Source organism: Lontra canadensis, unplaced genomic scaffold, assembly GCF_010015895.1.
Source record: "Lontra canadensis isolate GAN:19392208 unplaced genomic scaffold, GSC_riverotter_1.0 scaffold1, whole genome shotgun sequence".
Taxonomy (NCBI): Eukaryota; Metazoa; Chordata; class Mammalia; order Carnivora; family Mustelidae; genus Lontra; species Lontra canadensis.
In genome coordinates, this window is record NW_022630995.1 from 98367363 (window position 1) to 98394138 (window position 26776).

At 39.1% G+C, this 26776-nt stretch overlaps 1 long non-coding RNA gene across 1 annotated transcript in view; it reads right to left on the reverse strand.

Moving 5' to 3' along the window:
- LOC116869152 overlaps positions 1 to 26776 on the reverse strand; it is a 30506-nt gene that overhangs the window by 551 nt on the left and 3179 nt on the right. The gene's annotated exons all lie outside the window — the stretch shown is intronic.

Here is a 26776-nt window from a genome sequence, read left to right on the forward strand (position 1 = left end):
GGGGAATGCACCCTACAAGCTCTATTGAAGCTGATGCTCTCCTTCCTTCCGAGATCCAACCCATTTCAAACATTTTCTACAAAGTTCTAGAAACAGAAAGATATTTTTCATTCTTTTTTTATGCTTTTCTTTTCTAGTCCCAGGAATATTAAGAAAAGATTTGTTTCAGTTTTTGTCACATTTGTTTTGTACAATTTTTTAAAAGAAGTTCTTCAAATCCTAATAACTTGGTAGCAGTTGTCAAGCTGACTTTTTACTAACTTCTCTCTCGTTCTGAATAACTGAAGAGAATATAAAAGAAACTCTGCTTTCAGTTCGGTCATTGTAAAGTATCAAAGTCAAGCAATTTCTTGAGTTCTTGTTGACTTTTTTTTTCATATGATGACTGTAACTTACAGAGCGATCATCATTTAAGTCAAGATTTGGTCACATTTGATAGTATTAACTCATTTCTATTTCTTATCATTCTATTTAGATTTAAGTTTTGTCCATATTTAGATTTCTTTATCTTTTTTTTTTACATTTCTAAATGTTTGTCTTATGCACAGACCAAATCTGTGTGTCAGAAAGCTGTGAAATATAGTTGCCATAGAATATTTTTCATCTACTTGCTCAAAACTTACTTAATTGTATTAGACCGAGCATTTCTTTGCACAGTAAAGAGTTGGAAATATGTTTTGAAATGCTTATTCTGAGTGGAAGGGTTACATTAAGGGAAACCCCATCAACGAAGAGTAGTCACTCTTTCAGCCCATAGGACAATATACTTTCTCTCCTGACTTAATGTCATTTTGTGGGAAAATTTCTAGCTCCATTCATAAATTTTCACCACCAGAGGGAAAATTAGCTCATCACTGACTTATGGTGACAACAGTTAAGATAGATAAGACAAAGATCTTAAGATGCTTGGGATCTCTTTCATATTCTACAACCAAATGTTCAGTTATACAAAATGCCTTCTTTTTATTTCTAATAAGTTTTTGAGATTGGAAAGATGTCCAAATTATTAGATCAATATAATTGGTAACATTTCTAGTAACATTCCACACTTGAGGCCAGTTCGGCATTTTTAAAACAATAGAGGGCCTTTATTTTCCAACCATCTCTTGTTTGACATGGTTAGGAAAAAGTATTGTTCAATGTCTGAAACGATTTGTCTTACATGGTTTAGAAAAATGAACCAAAGCAGGTAGAACTACTGTCTCTTCAGGAAAACAAGCAGCAGTGTCTTGAAAAAAATCTGGTGGCTATATTTCTTTCTATCTTTCTTTCTACTCCTCCAGTAGAAAGAGGTATTGAGATGAATCACTATTGAAAACTTGTGCAGCTTCAAAACAAAATACCTCAATATCAAGAAGAAACATTTTATACACACAAAAAATTTTTTTGAACATAGCCCTTCTGTCCTAGGTTATGTTGGGTTTTTTGCTCTACAACTGATTTGACAACATTGATTTTTATTCTATGAGTAAGGGAAGCTGTAGACTCCTATTACATTAATTTCCCTGAGAAAAACAAAGAGATGATAGTACTCTTCTTTGTTCAGTGGAATTATTAGGTCTTAACCACCATGGATAATCTTGAACTTTTAGTTACTAAAATATTTCCAGCCATCCATGTTGTCATCAATATAGAGAATTCTCAAATATTGCCAAATGAACTAAAAACTTATGTCTGCTGGTATATGTGTTGGCAGATATCTAGTTTTCTTCAAGATTTCCAACCCTTAATTTGTATTATTGGATAGAAGATTGAGAAAAAATATGTGAAAGACACATTGGAAATAAGTCAAGAGCTACTTCTATTTCTGATAAGCATCTTTTAAGGATGCCAAATTGGTATGTGTTTTAGCTTTAATATTGTTTTCCATTCATGTTGGTGCTAATGCATTTTTTTTATGGACAATGCAACTCTACTATGGATAATTTCATTTTTCTGTTTAATAGCATTCCTAAACTGTTAGTGTGTGATTTTATTTTTTAAAGTTCATGAATTTGCTGTAATATGTTTCAGTGACCAGTCTTTCCTAATGTAAAACAAAACAGTGTACCTAGAGATGATGTGTGTTTACTTGGATCATGGATCCTTTTATTTCATGTTCATTGCATATACCATATGTCTTTACCAACTTTCATCCTCATTTTTTTTTAGCTTATTTCGTTTGATGAAATCTGACAAAACCGATGTTAAAGAAGTCTAACACATTCATAGAGTACCTGACACACAAATATGCCCCAATTTTTCTTCTAGCTTTTATTTTCATTATGAGAAGCTATTCTGGAGGATTTTTCTTTCTTGTTTGATTTTATAGAAAACATAAGAATATCTTGGATTTCTACCAAAAACAAAACAAAAAAAATCTGTTCTTGAATTTACTTTCTGTCCATGATGTTCTGATGAGACAGTAAGAACATATGCTTCTGTAGTTCATGCTAGAGTTCCTCTGTCTATACATATATCTGCTAGTTTGGAAAACGGTCAAATCAGCATGTCAAGACCTATGGAAAAATTGTCCAGTATCTTATGTTTTTATCACTTAAAAATGTGCTTAATTTTCCAAGGTTTCTTTTTATATTACTATTGTACCATAAAGAGCTAATACTGCTTTTCATCCTTTTTTTTTTTTGCCGCTATATATTATCTTACCCAGAAATAAGTTATGCTTGAATAGCAGGTGGTGTTTTAATCTCCTAGTAAGCAATCATAGAAACATGCAGAGATTGATATTTGAAACCTTGTTTTCCCTCTATGTCTTCATAACCAAGTTATATTAATAACTAACATTACTAAAATGAACTTTTTAAATTTCTACTAAAACAAATAAAAAAAAAACTCTGCTATCTCTGTAAAATCAAGGCCATAGCAACCTAATCATATGTTCTCAAAAATAATAATTAAGAACAAGCACCTGTGATTCTGGCAATTAAAAAATCTTCATTTCTAGTGGAATTAACATATCTGATCAATTATGATTCTGCTAAAATTATTTTAAAATGTGAGGAACTTCCGTCCCTACTTTTCCCCCTTTTTTTCATATTGGCTAGATTTACTTTATGCCATAGCAGAGATAAGCTTCCAGCTTAAGCTTTTGGTGGATTTTGTTTTGCTAATCCAATACTGAAACATTTTAATGGTATTTCTGATATTTTAAACGTGTTTAATGCATAAGATTCCCTATGCTGCTTTATTGACAGAACTGTCCTTTGGGGAATAGGAAGATTTTTTTCAACCTGATCTGTTGTGTTTGATTTATCGATAAAGTACCAACGTTTCTCAAAATGTAGTAGATATCCTCACATATCTCAGAAATATTAATAAATTGGATTCACAAAAGAATGTCTTATCTATTGTTGACATTTATGTGAATATTCTTTATACTGTTGTAAATGTTTCATGCAACTTAATAACATTTTAAAAAGATGTATGTATCTGATTTTCCATTAGAAAATATTATATTTTTATTTGTATTTTTTACATTTTAAAGTTCATCTCTATGTGCAGCTATTTTTATATTGCCAAAAAAATCACGTGAATACAAAATGAGAAGAAAATGCAAAAAAAAATATTTTGGCAAGCATTACACTGCATATTTTTCTTAACATTTTGTGGGCCAGTCTCATGTAATTGATTATTCTAAGAATGTGTTGTGTCTTATCACTGTAAATATGGCACAAACCTGTTTTTCTCTATAGTGTACATAACTGAAAGCTTGAATGCTCCCTGTTTGATTTCTTATTTCAATTTCATTATAATTTCTCCAGCTGACATTGCTGAATCAAAAGACATGAGGTTTTTGATGTGCAGTTTGGAGATAGTTGCATTGTGTTCATTTTCTAATTTGTTTTTATTTGCTTTTTTAACTTGTTTTCAGGGTTCCTAGTTTGTGAGAAGTTGAACTTCAGAATTATTTTTACACTATTTATGACTTATTTTCATAATGTAAAAAGTGTGTAATTATTACAATATTAATCCAAACAATGGTAATGAATTGTATTGTTATAAAGCTTTATTGATGTTCATGGACACCTTGGCCTGTTTTCTCTGATTTAAACACAGTCCATAAAGAATTTTGTTTCATTCTTTCACAATATTGCAATGTCACCATTCAACTCAGTGCACTATAACAAACTCTGGTGATTTTCTATTAGAACAACAACAGCAACAGCTAGCACTTTTGTTTATTAGATTATGCTTCTAGGTTGGGCTTGCCTTCCCACCTCACTTTTTCCTTTCAGGATTCTCCATTTTCATGACTTAAGCTTCCTTACACCCAACTGGCTCTTAATTCTACCACATTGAATCAGTCATTACTGTGTGAGTAAAATGTAGTGCATACCAATCACTTGAATGCATTGAATAATGAATGACTGAATGCCTCCACTAAAGTCACCATTTGTTTCCCAGTCCTGACTAAATGCAGTCCTCATCTTTACTGCCCTCACCAGCACCACTGGATGAAGTTGCCCACAGCTGTCCTCTTTTTTTTTTTTTAAGATTTTATTTATTTATTTGACAGACAGATATCCCAAGTAGGCCGAGAAGCAGGCGGTGGGGAGCGGGGGAGGCAGGCTTCCTGCTGAGCAGAGATCTCGATGTGGGGCTCCATCCCAGGACCCCGGGACCATGACCTGAGCCGAAGGCAGAGGATTTAAAGCATTGAGCCACCCAGGCGCCGCTTACACAGCTGTGCTCTTAAACACCCTTCTCTTTTTCAAACCTCCCCCCATCTTCTCCAATCTCCACTCTCCTTGCTCTCTATGGCTGATCTTGCATGCACAGAAGAAAAACAATCCACAGAAGAGACTCCCTCGAATACTTCCACCAAGACTGAAAATGTACTCATATATTTACCATTAATTTCTTTCACTTCTATTATGATGGAAATTAATGTCGCTCTTCCCACTTAAAGCTAACCTCAGCTCCAGATGCTCCACTTCCACCCCAGGATTTGCTGGAATCGTGTTCTGTTATACCAATCTCTACTCTTCAAACTCCATCCTAATCACATTTAAATATATTCAAGTATCTTCCATTTTTATAAAAGCTTTTCCACAATGCCACGTACCCCTTTAGCTGCTGCCCTCTCTCTTTGCTGCTTCCACTTCAGAGCTTGGAGATTGATTATATATCCAGCCAACCCATGCCTCACCTCCCATTAACTCCTCAATCCACTGATAAGTTCTGCCCCACCAGTCCACCTAACTATTCTCTCCCATAGTGAATTCCTAAAGTTCTACAAATTAAGTTACCATCAAGAGCCCCAATCTCCCTCCAATCTCCAATTTTTACTGCATCTGCCTACTTTGAGATGTGCACCTCAAACTCAGTAGGTGCAGAACTGAGCTTGCCCTCTGCCACCTGACCCTGTTCTCCCTCCCGTGCTCCATATCTCGGGGAATGGGATCACCATTCACATCATGGGCAACACCAAAACTTACCTGTGATATCTGACTCAAACCTAACCCTCACCATTGCCAGTTACTCTCCATGGCCAACTGATTCTCCTGGCTCAACGTGTACCAGATCTATCATCTTCGTGGCATCTCCATGGTGAGAACTGGGTAACTTGTATCTCTTACCTGGATTACTATAGTAGCATATCTTACAATACAGTTGATCCTTGAACAATCCATGAGTTACAGGTGCCAACCCCCTCATAGTGGAAAATCTGTGTATTACTTTTGACTCCCCCAAAACTCAACTACTAATAGCCTACTGTTGGCCAGAAGTCTTACCAGTAACATAAACACTTAACACATACTTTGTATGTTGTATATCTTATATACTGTATTCTTACAATAAAGTAAGCTAGAAAAAAAAAGTTAAGAAAATCTTAATGAAAAGAAAATACATTTACAGTACTGTATATTTTAAAAATTCTACACGTAAGTGGACTCAAGCAGTTCAAATCTGTGTTGTTCAAGGATCATCTGTAGTTGATCTTACCTTATACAATAGCCAGAATGATCTTTCCCTGCTTAAAACTCTTTAAACTGAAACTCTTTGCTTCTCTCAGAATAAATTTCAGACTTTGTTTTTATTTACAAGGTTCTCTATACTCAGCCCATATCTACTTCTCCAGGCTTACCCCTCATCATTCTTTCCCTTGCACTTTATGTACTTATGTACTTATTTTTCAGTTCTTAAATCAGGCTCTTCTCTATCATTTCCAGGTCTTAACTCTGACACTTCTTCATCTTTTTTTTTTTTTAAACAAAAATCCACTTCATCTCCCTAACTCCTAACAATCCTTAAAGTCTCAGTTTAGACATTGCTAGCTCTGGGGAAAATTCTCTAGAACCTCAAATCTTGATTAGGCATCGCTCCTCTGTGCTCCCTTTGCATCTTATAGGTCATTTATCACAGCACTTTTGACATGGTTTTTCTTTATAGAGGTATATCTTTGTAGATTGCTCTTATGTCCTTCATTCCAGCATGATGCCTGGCATACAGCTGGCGTTCCACAAATATTTGTTGAATAAATAAATGAGTAAAAGCAATTACCCAAACGAATGCAGAACAGGCTATCCAAGGATAATATAAACAACTGAATGTGAGAATATGCAATCAACAGTAAGCATATAATCCATGTTAAAACTGGCATGACTATTCCATTGTTTCAGACATGATAACAATGAATCCCTTGTCACAAAGGACATAATTCTATAAGCATCTTCCTCTTTCTATTCTCTTACTAATTATAGTATCGGCCCTAAATAGTGACAGGAAAAAAACAAACAAACAAACAAACAAAAAACCTTAAAGGAAACATTCCTCACTCTTTTTTTCGTCCAAATTATATTCTCCAGAAAAGAAATGCACTTTGAAATAGTAGTGGGTATTCCACAGATAAGGTCATTAAATGTAAGACTATGAACTGGAATGTTTAGGAAAGGGACTAAAGGTACAGTTTCCACAGAACACAGTTTGGACACAGCTGTTTTACAGCATTATTTAACCTATTTCACTCAAAACCTGCTATAGCTCAGGTATATGGGCTCTTCTCCTGTCACAGGAGTTTTTCCAAGGAGTGACTCTATGCAAAGCTGTCTTTAGTGGTAACGCCTCATTATTTGGCACTCTTTTCCACTCCCCATTGCTACCTTAAATCCCCTCTCATATCTCCACCCTAAAATGTATGAGGATTCATTTCTTAGCTTGGATTAGAAACTAATTTCAGTGTTGACCCAAATCCATCATTCAAGGGCAATGACAAGATCCAAGAGTAATAATGTTCCATTTGGGAAATGTGTTTCAACAGAGTACATTAATAGGCAGTCAACCAGAAACCAACTTTTCTTGCTAAATTATGAGTTTGTGCTTGCAAACTAAAGGGGAGGTTGGAATATGAGAAAAGGGAATGAAGGTGAACCATATTTATATTGAGCCAATATATAAAGTCACTGATTAAGAAAGTAGGAATACTGAAATGGCCAGATTGTGGAAGACATAGTTATTGACCCTGCCTGTGACTGAAATGTTGGTAGATGCATAAAGCATCAAATATCTTAGGCATGTTGGGCTTCAATAACCATGGAGTTTCCTGGACTATTCTGCTCCATTCAGAAAATAAAAACAAACACACACAAAAGCAAGTGATAGTGGGAAAACTGGGTAAAGGTGTTTGACAAGAGAATTTATCCCTGGATAAATTTTAGCCTCGTATTTTGCATTATTTGCTGTTTTAAACTTACTACCCATAATTCACTGTGCATAACTTACTGCCATATTAGCTCTCACTTCTCTTCTTTAATTCATCTATTTTGGTGCTGCTCTGAGAATGCCTCCACAATAAAGGTAACTTCTCTACTTTCAGAACTAAAGGGTTTATTAATTTTGGAAGATTCTTTCCTCCCTATCTCATTAACTTTCCCAAAATACAAGAAAGGGAAGAAGACTAATTATATTATGCTCTTAATAGAAAAAGAGGGGGAGAAATATAAAACATTAAAAAGGGAAAATTAAGATATAGGACTTAATGAAATTCTCTAAGTACTTCTGATAAAAATTGAAATGGAATGGAGTTTCCTTAACCTGATACAGTAAACATCTTTTTTTAAAGATTTTATTTATTTATTTGACAGAGATCACAGGTGGGCAGAGAGGCAAGCAGAGTGGGGAGGGGGAAGCAGGCTCCCTGCTGAGCAGAGAGCCTGATGTGGGGCTTGATCCCAGGACCCTGAGATCATGACCTGAGCCAAAGGCAGCGGCTTAACCCACTGAGCCACCCAGGCACCCAACATCTTTCTCTTTTAAAAATCACTTAATTAAGGGTATGATTGACATACAAAAAGCACATATAATTCATGTTTACAACCTGAGGAGTTTGGAGATACATATATACTCATGAAGCCATCACCACAATCTACAAACGTCTTTCTTAATAGCAAAAAGTTAGAAATATTCCTTTTAAAATCAAGACAGGAAATGGGTATTTAATATCACCATTTTATTAAATACTGTATTGAAAGTGTCAGCCAATGCAATTAGAAAAGAAAAAATAATGTAAAGGGGTTGAAAAGAAAGAAACAAAACTGCCTGTATTCATTTTCTATGACCAAATGTAACAAATCATCAAAATCTGAAACAACACAAATATATTATCTTGCAGTTCCATATTTCAGAAATCCTAAGAGGATCTCACTAGGCTAAAATCAAGTTTCTGGCAGGGCAGCATTCCTCTCTGAGGACTCTAGGGGAGAATCAATATCCTTGCCTTTTCCAGCTTCTAGTGGCTGCCTGCATTCCTTGGCTCTTTCTTCTGTCTTCAAAACCAGGTCCTCCTGACTTTGCCACCTCTCTGGTTCTTCCACTTCTGCCTCCCTCTCCTTCTTTGGAGGACACTTTACATTCATCTCACTGGGATAATCTGGGATAATCTGGGATAATCTCGTTAGTCAGCTAATTGGCAAACTTAACTTTTCTGCCACTTTAATTCTTTTTCGGCATATAGCATACCGTATTCATCGTTTCCAGGAACTAAGACATGAATATCCTTGCGGGGGTCATTATTCTGCCTACCACTCTGCCATTATTCACAGGTTATTCAACTGTATATGTAGATAAACCCAAAGAAGCTACAAATTATGAGATTTTGTAGTATTGATATCTTCTAAAAATTATAAATAGTTAACATAGCATTGATATTTTTAGATAAAGCAAGAGTCCTATTCACATCCCGTGTTTCACATGCTATACTACCAAGAATACTTGAAATTTTTCACATTATGCTAATACTTAAATATGTATTGACTCCTATTTATCTTCAAAATATTATGGTGTGTGGTTTTTGCTGGCTTTACTGATACAAACTCGAAAGCTGTTTCTGATTGTATTGTTTAGTTTTAAGCTATTTGAAGATTTCCTGAGAGAACATGTGACAGGATACTACGATTACATTCTGTCACACTGACTCCTCATAACACTGAAAAACAACCATTGTTCTCCTTCTACAAATAAAAAAAAGAGCTGAGACTCAGAGAAGTTGGATCACTGGTTATCTAGTCAATAAGTGACTGAGCAAGGACTTCTATGCAGGACAAACGTTACAGCTGTGGAGAGCTCTACCACCTTACAGCTTCACTGCTCTGTCCTCTAGGAGGCACTCGGTGCCTCTACCATTTCCTCCAACTCTGAGATGACAAGACTCCTTAGGTGATGAATGACAATAATCTTCCATTAATAAGTAATTATAATTACACCAAGTCAGTTAATAATAATAAAAAATTAATTCCACTGGTAAGTACTCTTTACACCCTTAGCTCAGAACAAAAGCTCTGCCTGTCTGTTATGATAGAGGCAAGTTTGCAGTGATAAGAAAGTTTCAGTCTGTACCAGGAACACGAGCCATTTGTTCTTAAAATCTAAATGCTCTTTCTTGAATTTCAGTGATGATTTTACTGTCCCACAAGTTTCTGTATAGCCCATGTACATAGGCCTAAGCACCAGTCATGAAAGGAAAGGTAATGTGGGATCTATGTGGTTTTCTTCTTGTGTCCCCAGCTCTACTGACGTATAATTGACAAATAAAAAGTGTATACATCGTACGTGCACACTATGATGTTCTGGTGTGCACATAGATTGTGAAATGATCATGACCATCAAGCTGATTAATATATCCATCACCTCACATAGTTGCCATTTCATGTTTGTGAAAGTGGTGAAAATACTTAAGATCTACTCTCTGAGCACATTTCAAGTATACAAACCCATGACCTTTCTGGGCCTTCCGGTACTAGTATCATTGAAATAAAATACATTTTGTTCCACCAAAAACAATTTCAAGTCTACAGTATAGTATTGGCTGTGGTCACCGTGCTGTACATGAGGTCTCCAGAGCTTATTCATTCTGCAGAACTGAAACTTTGTGCCCCATAACCAACATCTCCCCATTTCTCCTAACTCCCAACCCCTAGCAACCACCATTCTACTCTCACCTGTTTTAGATTCCACATAGAGTGAAATCATGTAGTATTTGTCCTTCTGTATCTGGCTTCTTTCACTTAACCTGATATCTGTGTTCAACCACGTTGTCCAAATGTCAGGGTTTCTTTCCTTTTTTAGGCTGAATAATATTCCACGATATATAATTTTTTCTTCATCCATTCATCCACTGACAACACTTAGGTTATTTCCATATCTTGGCTACTATGAATAATACCATGGTAGTTTTCTTCTACTACCTCGTATTTAAAAATAGTGAATGTCATCACCTCCCAAGACACTCAGCATGTTTCCTTGCATAAAGATAGTGAACTACTAACAGGAGAGAGATATGAGACTCTCAAGAATGAACAATTACAGGGAAGGGCACCAAAAGACAGCTGTATTGGGGCGCCTGGGTGGCTCAGTGGGTTAAGCCTCCGCCTTCAGCTCAGGTCATGATCTCAGGGTCCTGGGATTGAGACCCACATCGGGCTCTCTGCTCAGCAGGGAGCCTGCTTCCTTCTCTCTCTCTCTCTCTGCCTTCTTATGATGTCTCTCTCTCTCTCTCTGTCAAATAAATAAATAAATAAATAATCTTAAAAAAAAAAAAGGAAAGAAAGACAGCTGTATTAAGAGTCATTTACATAGAGGCATTTTGTAACATTTTCACCCATGTTGTTACCAGTGTAGTTCCACCTCTTAACAATCTAGAACTCCAAGTGTCTTTCTCAGATACTTCCACAGGCCAGAACACTTATATAAGTCTGATGCTTTGTGCTCCAAGTCTGGCACAATGAGGCATATTATAATATTAACAAAGACAAAGAGATTATTAATACCTAGCTTAGGATAATGGGCTTTTCATGACCAGTCTCTTCCTGTTCAAGTTCAACAGAGCAGAACTTGAGTGACACTCTAAAAGTAAACTCAGAAAAATATTATCACAGATAACTGCAGCACTATTTCTTCTGTCATATGACTCCCTAGCAACTCCGCATATAGTTGTATTCTCTTAAAGATACTGACTCTTAAGATACTTGACTAAAATCTATTTAGCTCCAAATTACAGCCAGAAGTCAATAAATAGCGATGGTAATGCTTCCTCCGCAGAGGGGATGACCTTTCCTCATATGCCCTTGAGCTGCTTTCTAATACCAGTGATAGGTTTGCAATGAACCAAGAAAATGCTCTTACTCAAGGTCCTTTGAGGCTGGTGGCGTGAATTTAAGCAATCCACTAACATGTCGAAACTTAACTAGTTCCTTGGCTTTATATAACATGGGCACGGTGTGATCAAACTCTAATCAATTAGTTCTGCTCAACAAACTTGCAGAGGGCTGCAGACCAGCTCTGAAAATAAGACACAAAAAAATTCATGATCTATGCAGCTGATCCACATTCCAAAATATACAAGGATAATATTAAGATAGAAAACAATTGGGGCACTTGGGTGGCTCAGTGGGTTAAAGCCCCTGCTTTCAGCTCAGGTCATGATCCCTGGGTCCTGGGATGGAGCCCCGCATCGGGGCTCTCTGCTCAGCAGGGAGCCTGCTTCCCCCTCTCTCTGCCTGCCTGTCTGCCTACTTCTGATCTCTGTCTGTCAAATAAATAAATAAAATCTTTAAAAAAAAGATAGAAAACAATAAAGAACAAGTTTCACTATATGATTAAGGTGCTAATTTTATACTGAGGGTTTTGGAGGGGGTTTGGGCGTTGGGTGAGCCTGGTGGTGGGTATTAAGGAGGGCACGGATTGCATGGAGTACTGGGTGTGGTGCATAAACAATTAATCTTGGAACACTGAAAAAAAATTAAATTTAAAAAAGGTGCTAGTTTTGTTATATTTGCTATACTCAGAGAATATTTAGTCATTCACACTAAAAACACAAATTTGAGAAGTATGAATCAGAAAATGAAAAGGGATGCCTAAGAAGAAGCTGATAATCAGAATAAATTTAGCTAATGCTGAAAATATTCTGAGTTAGAACACATAACTGCAATCCATGTATCATGGGAGGCTGGTCATCGCAATAAGAGCTTCCAACACATAGTCTTCCCTGGTTCACAGCACTTTCCTGTAGAGTATTTCTGAAGAATAATTACATTTGGAATTCATCCTCCACTTGCCCTCTAAAGTGCTGAGGGCGCCTTCACATATAAAATGGAAGCAAGCAGAGCCTACCTGGGAAAAGAGACAGAGTGTCAGTAAAATGTAAATAGGAATTGTTTGCAGTGGATTTCAGGACACTAATGAATGCAACGTTCCGACATTCAGAAATCCAAATCTGATTCTTAGATTAGGGCCCACCTTAATGCCCTCATCTCAACCTAATCATCGGCAAGGATTATTTCCAAATAAAATCACATTCACAGGCATCAGGGAATTAGGAATGCAACATCCTTTACGGGGACAGAATTCATCCCCTAACAGAGGAATAGAACAGAAGAGATAAGTTGAATACAAGCAGAGCAGGTATCAGCCTGGGAGCTTGGCTTTTCCAGCTTGAGAATCATGGTAGCCAGAAGACTACTGTGAAAGCCGGAGTAATGTTCTGGGAGTGACACGGATACTCTAAAAATAAAGGGTTTGGCATACAGCACATTGTTTCTGCCAGATGCTTTTTAAAAAGAGGGGGTTTCATGATAAAGACACTTCAGTTTTGGTATTCTATGAGGTTATTTATTAAGAACAGATTGGCTCAATGGGTTAAGCGCCTGATTCTTGATCTTGGCTGGCGACTTGATCTCTGGGTTGTGTGCTCAGGCCCTGTTTTGGTGTGGAGCCTACTTAAAACAAAAAAGAAAAAGAAGAAGAAGAGATTCTTATGTAACTGATATAGGAATTTACTTTTTCAGACTTCACCAAAGTCTACAAGCTAACAACTGGAACAAAGAGATAAATAACTCATAACTTTGCATAGCAATCACGAAAGACAGTTTTTCAGCTATGAAAAGTCTGTGTGTAAACCCAGTTTGGTTTCTGAGCCCACTCATGTAGCATTTTTTCCATAAGAGTAATATATAAAAATGGATTTTCCTCTTCCAAGCTTCTCGTATGTATTAAATTTTTGAATGCAAAAAAAGGATCACATAAGAGGCAAATAAAAGGCAAAATAGTAAAAATCATGTATAATTTTAATATTTTGCACTGTTTTTTTAATGAGCCTCCTAAACCTACATTTTTTAATGAAGTTATATTATAACTTTGTTTCATCAATTAACTTCTGTGTAAATTACCCTTAAATTAGGGGTATTCTGCAATGAACTAAATAATTTTGTATTTCAAAATATTTAGAGTCTCATTGATAACAAGAGCACCGGGCTTACTATTAGGGAATGACTGATATGCACAAAAGATCAAGATATATTTATATAAAGTGTAATAGTGTATTAGGTACATGGAGGCAAATGGTCTTTAATCCTTCAGTAAACCTGTCCAACCCCTCATTTGATTTAAGGTTTCAAAGCAGATAATCTTCTAAATGTGAAACTGAAATTTTCCCAGAATTTGTCTATTTCTCTTTAGCATTCCCCCAATCTTTCTTCCTGTATTAACGGGTCCCAGATTAAGAAAAATTAAATCCAATTTTGAGTTTTTAAATCCAATTCTACCTTATTCATACCTGACATCCCATCAACATTATGCTTAATCAATAAAGTTTATTTCAACCTAATGCAGAATTCTAAGGGATAAAAGCATTTTTTCCCCAGCACATCTCACCAATAGAGGGCAGACCCTGAATGCCCAGAAAAGTGATGTGTCCTTAAGTGCCCTTGAACTAGTTTCCTCATAAACTCACAGATGAATGAAGAATTACTGCTTCCAGTCTTTCTGATTATGTTAGTGACCCCTAATCTAATTCACTTATCTGAAATATAATTCCTATATAAACACATCTTCTCTCAGATAATGTCCTCTTGTTTTAAGAAAACAGTACCCAAAAGCAAGCAAATAAGCAAACTAAATGTTTCTACAAGTCCCAAATCCAAATAACAGAAAAATCAGTACAAAATTTTATGTACGAAACTAGCAGGTTTTCCCAGTCATTCCAAGGATAGATGTGTATTTGATGAAATCCAAAAATCTGTGTGCTAATTAAAGATTTACATTTCAATTCAAAATCAACTTTAAACAAAATATTTGCCCCCCAAAAGCCCACGTATTTGAAAGCCAATGGAAAGAACTTGCCTGAATGTTAATGAATTCATTGATTTTTAAAAATTAAATGAATTATGTAAGTGCTTTTAAAAATAGTAATAGTACATTTTAAAGTCCTTTTTATTAGCAAACTCTAACAATTCAATTAACATAACATTGTTTATGTTCAGAAAGTGAAATTTGTTTAATATTTTTCTCTGTATTTCTGGATCTAGCTTCCCCACCCACACACTTTTTTCTTAATCAAAAACACTGTAGCACACAACATATAAGCCTCCAGAATAAGATAAACATAGCCAGTCCTGCCCTCCAGCTATTTGCAATCTATATAAACAAATTAACCCCCTGGAATGCCCCATCAGCATAAAATAAACCCTATAACGATGGCACAAAGAAAGTGTTGTGGGGGAAACCAAGAAGAAATACTAAGTAGTTGTTGAACGCCTGGGTCCTAAGCAGAAGAATAGTGCTTTCATATTACTGTCATGGTTTTCAAGTCCTGAATCAGGCTTTTCTTAGCAAGTGAGGACATTCGCAAGAGTTTCACAGAGATTATGGTACACTTGCCAGTTTGTTTCTACATATAAAGTTTTATATAAAAGTTACATATAAGAAAGGGATAAAGGTACAAACTTCCAGTTATAAAATAATTAAGGTACTGGGGCGCCTGGGTGGCTCAGTGGGTTAAGCCTCTGCCGTCAGCTGAGGTCATGATCCCAGGGTCCTGGGATCGAGCCCCGCATCGGGCTCTCTGGGCCTGCTTCCCCCCCAACTCTCTGCCTGCCTCTCTGCCTACTTGTGATCTCTCTCTCTGTGTCAAATAAGTGCATAAAATATTTTTTAAAAATTAAGGTACACACTTCTAGATATAAAAAAAAATAAGTCATGGGGATGTAATGTACAACATGGTGAGGGTTTGGACAACCCTCATCTGCCGAGTCTATGCAGCAACTTCAGGGGAATCCCAATAAAACTGGAGGCTCCTTGGAGGCCAGTTCACAACAGGAAGTGTCCCCTCCCTTTCTTTGTTTTGTTTTGTATTTTTCTATTTAAAATTTTTTTAAATTATTATGTTCAGTTAGCCAACGTATAGTACATCATTAGCTTTTGATGTGGCATTCAATGATTCATTAGTTGCATATAACACCCAGTGCTCATCACAACACGTGCCCCCCTTAATACCCATCAGCCAGTTACCCCATCCCCCCACCACCCTCCTTTTGTAACCCTCTGTTTGTTTCCCGGAGTTCAGAGTCTAAGAGAGTAGGTCATAAGTGTCTTTCTCATAAGAAAAAAAAAATTTCGTAATGCCATATGGTGTCAGGTGTTGTGTCAGATTTATTGTGATGATCATTCTGCAGTATATACAAATATTGAATCATTATTCCATGCACTTGAAACTAACATAATGTTATATGTCAATTATACCTCAATTTTACAAACTCAGTTATTTGAATGTAATTCAAATATTAATTCATAAAGAATCATGTAATACAAAAATAACTCCTCATTGTCAGGTCAAAAAAACAAAGGGAAAAAGGAAAATGTCTTCTCTGACACAGTCCCACCACAGGGACATTGTGTGTCATTGAGCAAGTCACTCTATCTCTCTGGGCCTCACTTTTGTCATACATAATGTCAAAGAGTTGAATAAATATGGGGATAACTCATATGGAAGAAAATAAAATTTCTGCCTCATAGTATACAGAAAAGTAACTTCCACGTGGATTAATGACCTACATGTAAAATAGTAAAACTCCTACACTTTAAAAGAAACAAAGCTACAGAAGTAGTATAGTAATGTTAGCATGCTATGTAGTGCTAGAGTATGGTGCTACTGTAGGATGGGATAGGAGTACAATCATACAGTGGAATCCCACACAGCAGTTAAAACTAATTCACTAGTTCTACATGTGAAAACATGGCTAAATCTCAAAAACACAATGCTGAGGAAAAGCAGAAATTTACAGAATTATATGTATTGGATGATGGCATTGACATAGAGTTGAACACAAAGCCATACTACATTGTTATGGATCAGGAATAAAGCAAAGTATAAAAACTGGGCTGTAAAGACAGTCTTGGAGTTCAGGATAGGATTTCCTTTCGGGACTGAGAGAAAGGAATTGGGGGAAGTGGGTTTGGAACAAAAGAAGCTTCAACTATTTGGTAACATTTAATATAATAAGGAAAGAAAGAGAGAGAGAAAGAGAAGAAGAAAGGAAGGATGGAAGGAAGGAAGGAAGGAAGAAGGAAGGAAGAAAAAGACAGGAAGAAGAAAGAGATGGCAATACATCACTGTCAGACATTGTCCCACCAGAGCAGGGACCTGTCCAGCAATGAGCTATACTCCTAGGGCTGGTCCCTGAAACCATGGGTGGCTCTGAGCCCTAGTGAACCCCAAGACCAGAAGAATTTGAAGGAGGTTTCCCAGCAAATGGAACATCCAGTAGTTCTGCTGAAACTGACGAACACTCTAGGACAAGGGTGGTTAGACTAAGACGGACAGCATGTACTTTCCCCTTCATCCTCAACTAATTATTAGCTGTGTTTACTGAGGTACAAAAGAGAAAGTGGATCGAGAATTCAGAAAAAAACAGACATTTACAAATAAAGGAAAGTGCCTTTTCATTCATTTCTGAGCTTGAAACCAAGGATCTATAGTATGTTGTCATATACGGAGTCCCTTCTACACTCTCCAAAGTCATCCGAATTAAAGCACAATGGTAGTTTAACTTCACATCATAATCCCCCCCCCCCCAAATCTTTGTCTTTCTCCTTTGGATCACTCACTGTGGCTAATAATTAGCAAAATTTGACTAATAAGCATTTTATAGCCTTTCTTGTATCTAGGACCTTGCCCAAATGTCTCAACACTGTAAAGGGAAAGAACAAGGTGCCTAAGATCACCTGCATTGCCCAAAAGGGAAGAAAAACAAGCTCTAGGAAAGCCTGAGTACTTATTTCTAGAAACATTCATATCAACTTCTCACAAAATAACATATCTTTCTAATATTTCCCTTAAAAATAATTTCACATAGATTTTGTAAGCTGAATTTTACAGACTCAAAAAAACAAGCTCAGGAAAGTGAACGATGGCTCTAAGTACCCCCTAGAAAGTGGGGCACGGGGACCAGACTCCAGCCTCAGGCAGAGGATTTCAAATGTCTGACGAGATCTTTCACCAAGCTGCAGCTGTGTGCCGGGGACTCAGCACATAGCACTACTATCAGAGGATTCAGAACCATTGAACTTAAGATCACAACCCTGTGCAGGGAGACGTCTTTTCATAGCTGGGGAATACAAGCAGCCACTCACACTCAGTCCTTCCCAGTAATTCACCACTCCTGGACTGAATTATTTCCTCAACTAGGGGTGGGAAAGAGTCTAGTTTGGAGCCTGAAATTTCACTAAAGTATCCTAGCAAGTAAGCAGTAAGAACTAGGACTTGCAGAGCACTGACCTATGTCAGGATGATATCAATAATTTACCCACTTTCCTCCCAGAATTGGCTGCTCTATTTCAACTGAGGAAACCAAAGAGAAAAATTAAATGATTTGACTGTGATCACATGCATAAGCTCAGAGCCAGGACTTGAACCCAGATCCCCTCCTGGTCAAAAAGGCCTAACTGTCCTATCAAGCTGTGCTCAAGCTTGGGAGGGTGCCTCAAAATCAGCACTAAATAGTTATTCTCCACAGAGACAAGTGGCTGGAAAGCTTACTTTTCCAGAACCTGCTTTTTCTTTTTTTTAAAGCTTGTATGTTTGTATTTATTTATTTGTTTGTTTGTTTATTTTAAAGATTTATTTATTTATTTAGGAGAGAGAGCACAGAGGGAGAATGAGGGGGAGAAGCAGACTCCCCGCTGCACAAAGATCTCAATGTGGGGCTTGATCCCAGGACTCCGGGATCACAACCCGAGCCGAAGGCAGACGCTTAACTGACTGAGCCATCCAGGTGCCCCTTTATATATATTTTTAAATATTTATTTATTCATTTGAGAGAGAGAGAGAGAGCAGGGTGAGGGTCAGTGGGGGAGAAAGAAGCAGAGAAGCAGACTCCCCACTGATCATGGACTCCCATATGGGGTTTGATCTTACAACACTGAGATCATGACCTGAGCAGAAATCAAGAGTAGAATGCTTGACAACTGAGCCACCCAAGCACCTCTATTTTATTTTTTTTTATATTAGTTTCAGGGGTAGAATGCAGTGATTCATCAGTTGCATACAACATCAAGTGCCCTCCTTAATGCCCGTCACCCAGTTATCCCCTCCCGCTACCTTCTACCTCTCCAGCAACCCTCAGTTTGCTCCTAGAGTTAAGTCTCTTATGTTTTGCCTTCCTCTCTGTTTTCATCTCGTTTTATTTTTCCTTCCCTTCCCCTATATTCATCTGTTTTATTTCCTAAAGTCTTAATTTCACATATCAGTGAAATCATATGGTATTTGTCTTTCTCTGATTGACTTACTTCACTTAGCATAATACCTTCTAGTTCTATCTACATTGCAAATGGCAAGACTTCATTCTTTTTGATGGCTGAATAATATTCCATTGTATAATATATACATTTTCTTGCTGCATTCATAGCAAGGTAAGAGAAAATCCTGAAAGCAGCTCAGGACAAGAGGCCCTTACAAGGGTAGACGCGTAACACTGGCAGCACACCTGTGCTCAGAGACCTGGCAGGCAGAAGGGACTGGCATGACATATTCAACATGCTAAATGGGGAAAGCATGCACCCAAGAATACTTTATCCAGCAAGCCTGTCATTCAGAATAGGAGAGATCAAGACTTTCCAGGACAAACAAAAACTAAAGGAATTTGTGATCACTAAAGCAGCCCTGCAGGAAATATTAAAGGGGATTCTCTGAGTGGAGAGAGCCCAAAAATAACACAGACCAGAAAGGAAGAGAGACAATTTATAGGAACAGTGACTTTACAGAACATGCTTTTTAAACCCCTTTATTTAGTATGGCATTGAAAATTCTGGCATGTAGATGTATCCCTCAAATAACAATGGAAAGTCATTAACAATCAACCTAAAGCAATACTAAGAAAATGAATGTACACGGGAGAAAACTGAGGAGCATTAAGTCAGCGCATCCTCTGGCAGGGAGAGGCTGAGCACTGGCCATTCAATTTACAAGGAGATTGTTGAAGTTCAAGGAAAGACAGAAAGTATATTTCTTAGAACTGATGGCATTTTTTTTGCAAATAAAATATACTTATACATCAACAGCATTTTAAATCCTTGTAGCCAGAAGTCTTTACACAGGACAGAGTAAGTGGAGAGGGGTTTAAGGCTTCTATGAACCATCCCTGATGTTTGCAGTCATTTGGTTCTCTTTTAATTAACTCTTTTGGGAAAAGATGTGTTGATAGCATAGGAATTCCTAGATGTTTATTTCTATAAAATTAACAGCAAAAAGTAGCTGTTAATATTCTACTAAGACCAGACATCTTATATATGTAATAATAATAACAAGAGTAGTGGTTAGCACTTACTAAACACTTGCTATAATGGTAGGCACTATTCTGAATGCTTTACTGTATTATCTCATCTGATCCTCCCAACGACCTAATATTTGCCCTATTTTCCATAAGAGGAGGTTGAATAACTCGCCCAGAACTCATAGAGCCAACAAATGGTGGAATCAAGCAATCTGATTCTGGGCCCTGAGCTCTAACCCACGCATGATTTGCCATTGAATTTGAGCACCCCCAGGGCACCTGGGTGGCTCAGTCCATCAAGTGTCTGACTCTTGATCCCAGCTCAGGTCTTGATCTCAGGGCCATGAGTTGAAGTCCTACGGTGGGCTTCAAAGGTGGAGCCTACTTATTAAAAAGAGAGATATGGTCATTGGAATGCCCCCATAATCCTGTATCCTGGAAGATCCTTTTTATGGCTAACAAAATTGCACCTCAAACAGGTTAAGCAGCTGAAACAGAGCTCAGCTTCAAATTCAGGTCAGTCTATCTCCAAAACCCCTGTTCCTCTACCCCAGTTTCCCTAAAAAGAAATGAGGTGTGAGAGATGGAGAGAAAAAAAGATAGTTCTGGGGAACAAGCTCTACGGACACCTCCCAGGTGTCAGCGGGGTTTCTCCTGCCCCTCGAAATCTAGACAACCGTCTCTACAAACCCCTCTGTGCATCTTGGGAGGAGAGCATCCGGGGTGCTGCTCTGTCCCAGCCACTTTGGTCTCCACGGTCCTGTCTCAGCTGACTGCTGTTCCCTTTCTCCACTGGACCCAGCTCCAGGATCCAGCCCCATCCCCACGAATTCCACAGTGGTCCCAGGAGTGTGTACCAGACAGCCCCGTACTTCTGTTCAAAAATAAAAAAGTTCTCAGACCTTTCCTTCCACCCAAGCCCCAGCTCCCATCAGGAGGCTCATCTGTCTCTTCTTCACCCTCTGTCCTCTCTCCTTGAGCCTCTGTCTCTGCAGCAAGGACTCCTTCCCCTTTTTCACACAGTCATTCAGTCTCAGGGCCCCTCTTATTTAAGACCCTCTCCTGAGGCCTATTATTTCATATCTAGAAACCTTCTCAAGGTGTTTTTTTGCCTTCCCAGAGGAGGCACAACTCTCGCTTTGACTGTGGCCATGCAGCTACCAAACCCACCACAGGTCTTTATCACTGGGAAAACTGGGCTGCGGAATAACATCAAGGCTACAGAAACTGCTGGTCAGGAAAACCTCAGGCTACTTCACTTTTATAAGCTTATAATTCCAAACATCCAACATCAAGTTTGACACTGCTTTATCTCCACTGCTTAAATCAAACATACATCTTATATAACCTTGGCTGTGACTGGCCTGTTCCCATCTCCCTCAGCCTCCGAGGCAAGTCAGGAAGAAAGGAATCTTGTTGGCCAGGCACTTGGCAGCCACGTGGCTCACAGGCCTGCCAGTTCCCAGGGAGGCTGATCCTGGCAGCCGGCCTGGAAGCCTGGGTGCCCCTGGGTCCCACGCCTTTCCTTGCAGGGTCACCCATTTGTGACTCAATACACTTACTGATGTTTCTGGACTTTTTTTTTTTTTTTTTTTTTTCACATAGAATGAGCTAACACATCTGCCAAATGCTGCCGTGATGGCCTTAAGGACTGTTTCTTGGTGGGACCGCGACCGGCCCAACACAGACTTTCTCCAGGAAATGCAGCTAATGCTATCAGACTTCCACACTGGCAGGAGCCACATTAACCCTCTGTCAGCAGACTAGATTGGCAGTGTGTAAAAGCAAATAAACACAGGATCCCTAAGGAGGGAGTTCTGAGGAAAAGGTAGGTAACTATGGCACACCAGGTAGCACTCCAGGTGGCTGGACAGAACAACAGGGCCATGAGATTTAGATCTTGACCTCACTCTACCCCAAAGCAGCCCTGTGGCCTGGAGCCCAGCCTATGACCTGAGTCTCCATTCCCTTCTCTGAAAATGGAGATAGTAATTTGTTAGCTATAACCGCCATTACACCAGTAAGCACATAGGATCTTTACTTTAAAAGTATTTATTGAGTACCTACTACGTGCTGGGCCCTGGACTAGACACAAGGGATAGAGTGGGACTCCGGCCAGTGGGACTTTTCATTTTTGGAGGGAAATATAGACCTTCCTTCAACACACAGTGATACAACTCATTTATTCATTAGTTACGACTGTGACAAACACACCTGAGGGAAAGTATGGGATTTCCTGAGGAAATACCTAACAGAGAGAGGCTGGCTGGAGATGATTTCCTAAGGGGTGGGGTGGTGGCTGACGGTGAGCAATCCTCGCATGGAGGCTGAGGCCTGAGGGAAGGGGAAGAAGTGGGAGCAGCCTGGGGCCTCAAGAGGGTTTCCCACTGGAGGACCCAGATGAGGCAGCTCCGGGGAGCCAATGCACCCGGGCTTGAAGGAGCAAGAGACTGGAAGAGACCAGGAGGCTGGAAGACACAGGGCCTGCAGGCCTTGCTCAGGATCATGGATTGTAGTCCTAAAACCAGCGGGAAATTATTAAGAAGTGTTTGTAGGAGAGTGGGAAGACCGAGCTTTCCTAGCCAATGAGGCTGTTTCGAGGACAGGGCCCCAGAGGAGGACCCAAGCAGAAGCCTGCTGGAGTAATTAAGAGGCTGTCAGTATAATTACAATAAGAGACAGTGACATTGGGGCGCCCAGGTGATTCAGTGGGTTAAAGCCTCTGCCTCATGCTCAGGTCATGATCCCAGGGTACTGGGATCAAGCCCCGAATTGGGCTCTGCTCAGCGGGGAGCCTGCTTCCCCCCCACACCACCCCGCCTGCTGCTTTACTTACTTACGATCTCTCTCTGTCAAATTAATAAATAAAATCTTAAAAAAATATTTTCAACATTCAGATTGCCTATATCGGTGTTTTTAAAAAATGTGTTCCTTGAAATAAGAGTTTTTTGAGTACCGGTAGATGACCAACTGCCAAGAGAGGCGAGAATCCGTCACTCTCTGACTGCAAAGCTTCCAGGGGCAGCTGGAACGGAGAGCAATGGAATGGAACATTGGTTTCCTTCTGCATTCTGGAAGCGTCCTGCAGAGCAATGCACTGCCCCAGCCCAGAAGTAGCTGAACTTGGGACTTTGTTACTTACCCCCAACAACTGCCAGCTCTTTGGAGGAAAATAACAAGACTTTACATGGATTATGTCCTTGGAAAACTCTTCTTGGTCCTGGCATAGTTGCATATTACCCAGTTGGGAGTAAGAAGGAACCCGTGTGCAGTCCATCCAGTTGTCCCCTTTATCAATTTGCCCAATAAAAATTTGTGTTTGTTTATGAAGAAGCACACAGGAAAATGTGACTCAACAGGGCAGTTAGAATCTGGAGCTTATACACCATCTTTTCTTCTTTTTAAGCTTTTATTTATTATCTGAGAGAGAGAGAGAGAACAAGAACATGAGCAGGGGAAAGGGAGAGATGTGGGTCTTGATCCCAGGACCCTGGGATCATGACCTGAGCCGAAGGCAGAGGCTTTAACCCACTGAGTCACTCAGGCGCCCCTGTCCATCAATTTCGGATTACACTTCACAAGTACTAAAGGATATTCCAAAGATAGTAATAATGAAAAACAACAGCTAACTTAAGATGGCAGATACTTATCTGACTGAGCCACCCAGGCACCCATACCATCTCTTTATATATATATGTATTATATATAATACATATATATAAAATATATACAAGATTTATTTATTTATTTGAGAGAGAGGGAGGGTGGAGGGGCAGAGGGAGAGGGAGAAAGTCTTAAGCGACTCTTCACTGAGCACGGAGCCCAGTCCCACCCCTGAGATTACAACCTGAGTCAAAACCAAGAGTCAGTCACTTAACCCACTGTGCCACCCAGCTGTCCCAGAGCTTATACACCATCTTAATGGGAGAAAGGAAAGGGGAGAAAGAGTACTTATGGGAAAACAAATGACATTTAGGGAAGCTAAATGGGCCCCTAGGAGAATAACTGGCGAGTATGGGAGTTTTGTGACTGTCTGTTCAGAAGGTCTCGTATCCAGGTGGTAAGATTGTGTCCCTGGCTGTGAAGAGGAAGAGATGATTTATGACACTTGAGTTTTTGCTGTGGGGCTCGGGGGGCGGGGACTCTGCTGTTGGACAGATAAAGGGAGTTTAGGGAAAGAGCCCCTTCCTGCTCCATTGATTCTCAAATGCCCACAGCTCAAAATAATTTTTACGCCACAGTGGCATATTCTGGACCCCTTCATTGCTAGAAACAAACTCACTAGAAAGAAACAGAGGCCATATTCTAGATCTCTGTCTGCATCTAGGGCATCACGAAGTGCAAGTTCCAGTACCAGCCTCTTGAGTGTTTACATGGTTTCTGGGCTGCTACAGTTCCAGTAAATGTAAGACGAGCCTCAGGTGTTTAAAATATCACCTTTCTCCATCACCGCACACACTCTCAGAAGGCTCCTCCTGTTACACTCAATCACAGGTCTGGAAGATTCCTGTGGACTTAGTTTAGGGGGAACCTCAGGATGGAAAGAGGAGAGGAATAGGTTTGAACAAGCCCGATGTGCTGTCGGTGTACCGTAGGAACACACACACGCACACATCGTGAGTAGTTAGATGGCTCCATTTAAGAGGTGTTCAAGTCCCAGGGATGGAAGGGCCTGTCAGGTTCTTCCTGCTGCGAACTAGGAGCTGAGTGCACAATTGTACACACATGCTGACATCGGTGGGGGCTCTCAGGGGAAGTTAAGACATGTGACCCGCGCTCTCGTGCAAGGTCTGTCGGGGCAAAGGAGACCCTCTGTGGATATGGTGTGTCATGTCAAAAAAAAATCACACCCAGCACTTGTCCAAGATGATGTATGATTTCAAGAAAGGGCAGGGTAGGGCAGGGCAGGACAGGGTAACAGGAAACAGTGAAGAACCAGTCAAATGTTCACATTCTATCTTGAGTATTGTATAATAAGCTGGAGGGCCTCTATTGTTGGGGACATAGAGTTCACTCACCTTGGCTTGTTTCTCACTGACAAGAAAATTGGAACCTGCCATTTAGAATCTTCTCATCAGACTACTGAGTGAAATTCTGATGGTCCCAAGCTCATGCATGCTGTGTCTTCTCATATCAGTCACGCAGAGTATGGTTTGTTTGGCCAAGCCTAGATGGTTGACTGATCTGTGGTCTTCAGGTCAGAACTCACTCAATAGTGTGATCCAATCGATAGGATCAAGACCAAAACTGAACAGTGTCTACTTCCGGGAAGAAAGGCACTCCAGCACCCACTCCTCCCAGACAGTCATATGACAGAGAGGTACACAAGAAAACATACCCAAAATATATCTTAGAATTTGTTTTTTGACAAAACTTTGTAAAGGGTGAACTGCTGACTTTCATCTATCTTTATTTTGGTGTTATTATATGTCTACTCTTTATTTGAAAACTGTCCCTGGTACTTCATTGATACTATAATTCTAATGTAATATTATAGTATTCCACATTGTGAAATAAGTAAGACAATGGGGAAATAACTTTTTTGCAACAGTAACTTGTTTTCCCATAAAAGATAGTGAATCTGAGCATCTCTCTCCTAAAGAAATGGTTAAAATATAAGCTGGCCATCAACCGGCAAATAGAGGCAACAGTTTCAAGGGCTATATTGCCTGTAAGAAATTTCATCTTCAAAGCAAGATATTAAGTCTTTAAATATCTTTCCTGTTTCAGTCAGTCAGCCCATCAGTCGACAAATATTTATCAATCCACCATAGGTCAAGCGTAGTGATAGTGCTGAGGTACAGTGATGAACAAGGCAGATAAAGACCAAAAAGGGGATTCAGACAGAGGAACAGAGATGTTTTTAATTAACTGAAAATTACATGAGGCAGAGCAGTCAAGAATGACCTCTCTGATGCAGTCTTGAAGTCATAAAGGACAAGGAATATGGGGTTGGGGGGTCAGGAGAGACTGAGCCTGGAGAAGAAAGCTGGAAGTCACTGCTGGGTTTTAGGAAGGGAAAGGACAGGATCTGATTGAGTCTGCACAGGGCGGGAGGGGGAAACAAGGAAATGCATCTGCACACGTCTTGGAGGAAATGCAGAAGGCTTCCAAAGGGTGGTAGCAGATAGATTTAGCATGTATTTTGAAGTGGAGTCAACAGGGCTTAAAAATAATTTAACTTAATCTAGAATAATCCCATCCAATAGAAAAGTAATGCAAGCCACATATGAAATTTTAAATTTGCTAGAAGCCACATTTAAAAAAGAGGTGAAATTACTTTTAATGACATATTTTGCTTAATTCAATGTATCCAGAATATTTTTCCAACAAGTAAGCAATATAACACTTAATGAGAAATGTTAAAGGGTTTTTTTTTTTTGTATAAGGTCATCAAAATACAGTGTATATTTTATGCTGAGAGCACATCTCAATTCAGACTAGCACATTTTAAGTCCTCAAAAATCACTGGTGGCTAGTGGCCCTATGCTGGCCAGTGCACAAGCCACCGAGGGTGTGTCCATTCAGTCTAGTTCACTGTTCTCTCCTGCAACTGAAACATTCAGGGACATACAGTGAGCATTTGGTATATTTTGAATGAGCCCATGAATGTCTGGTTGGGGGGGGAGCCCTATCAAAGGCAGTCTCTTGGGGGTGGGGATCAAAGCTTACATTTTGGACTCATTCAGGCTGAGGTATCTATGAAACATCAAAGTAGAGAAATCAAGAAAGGAAGT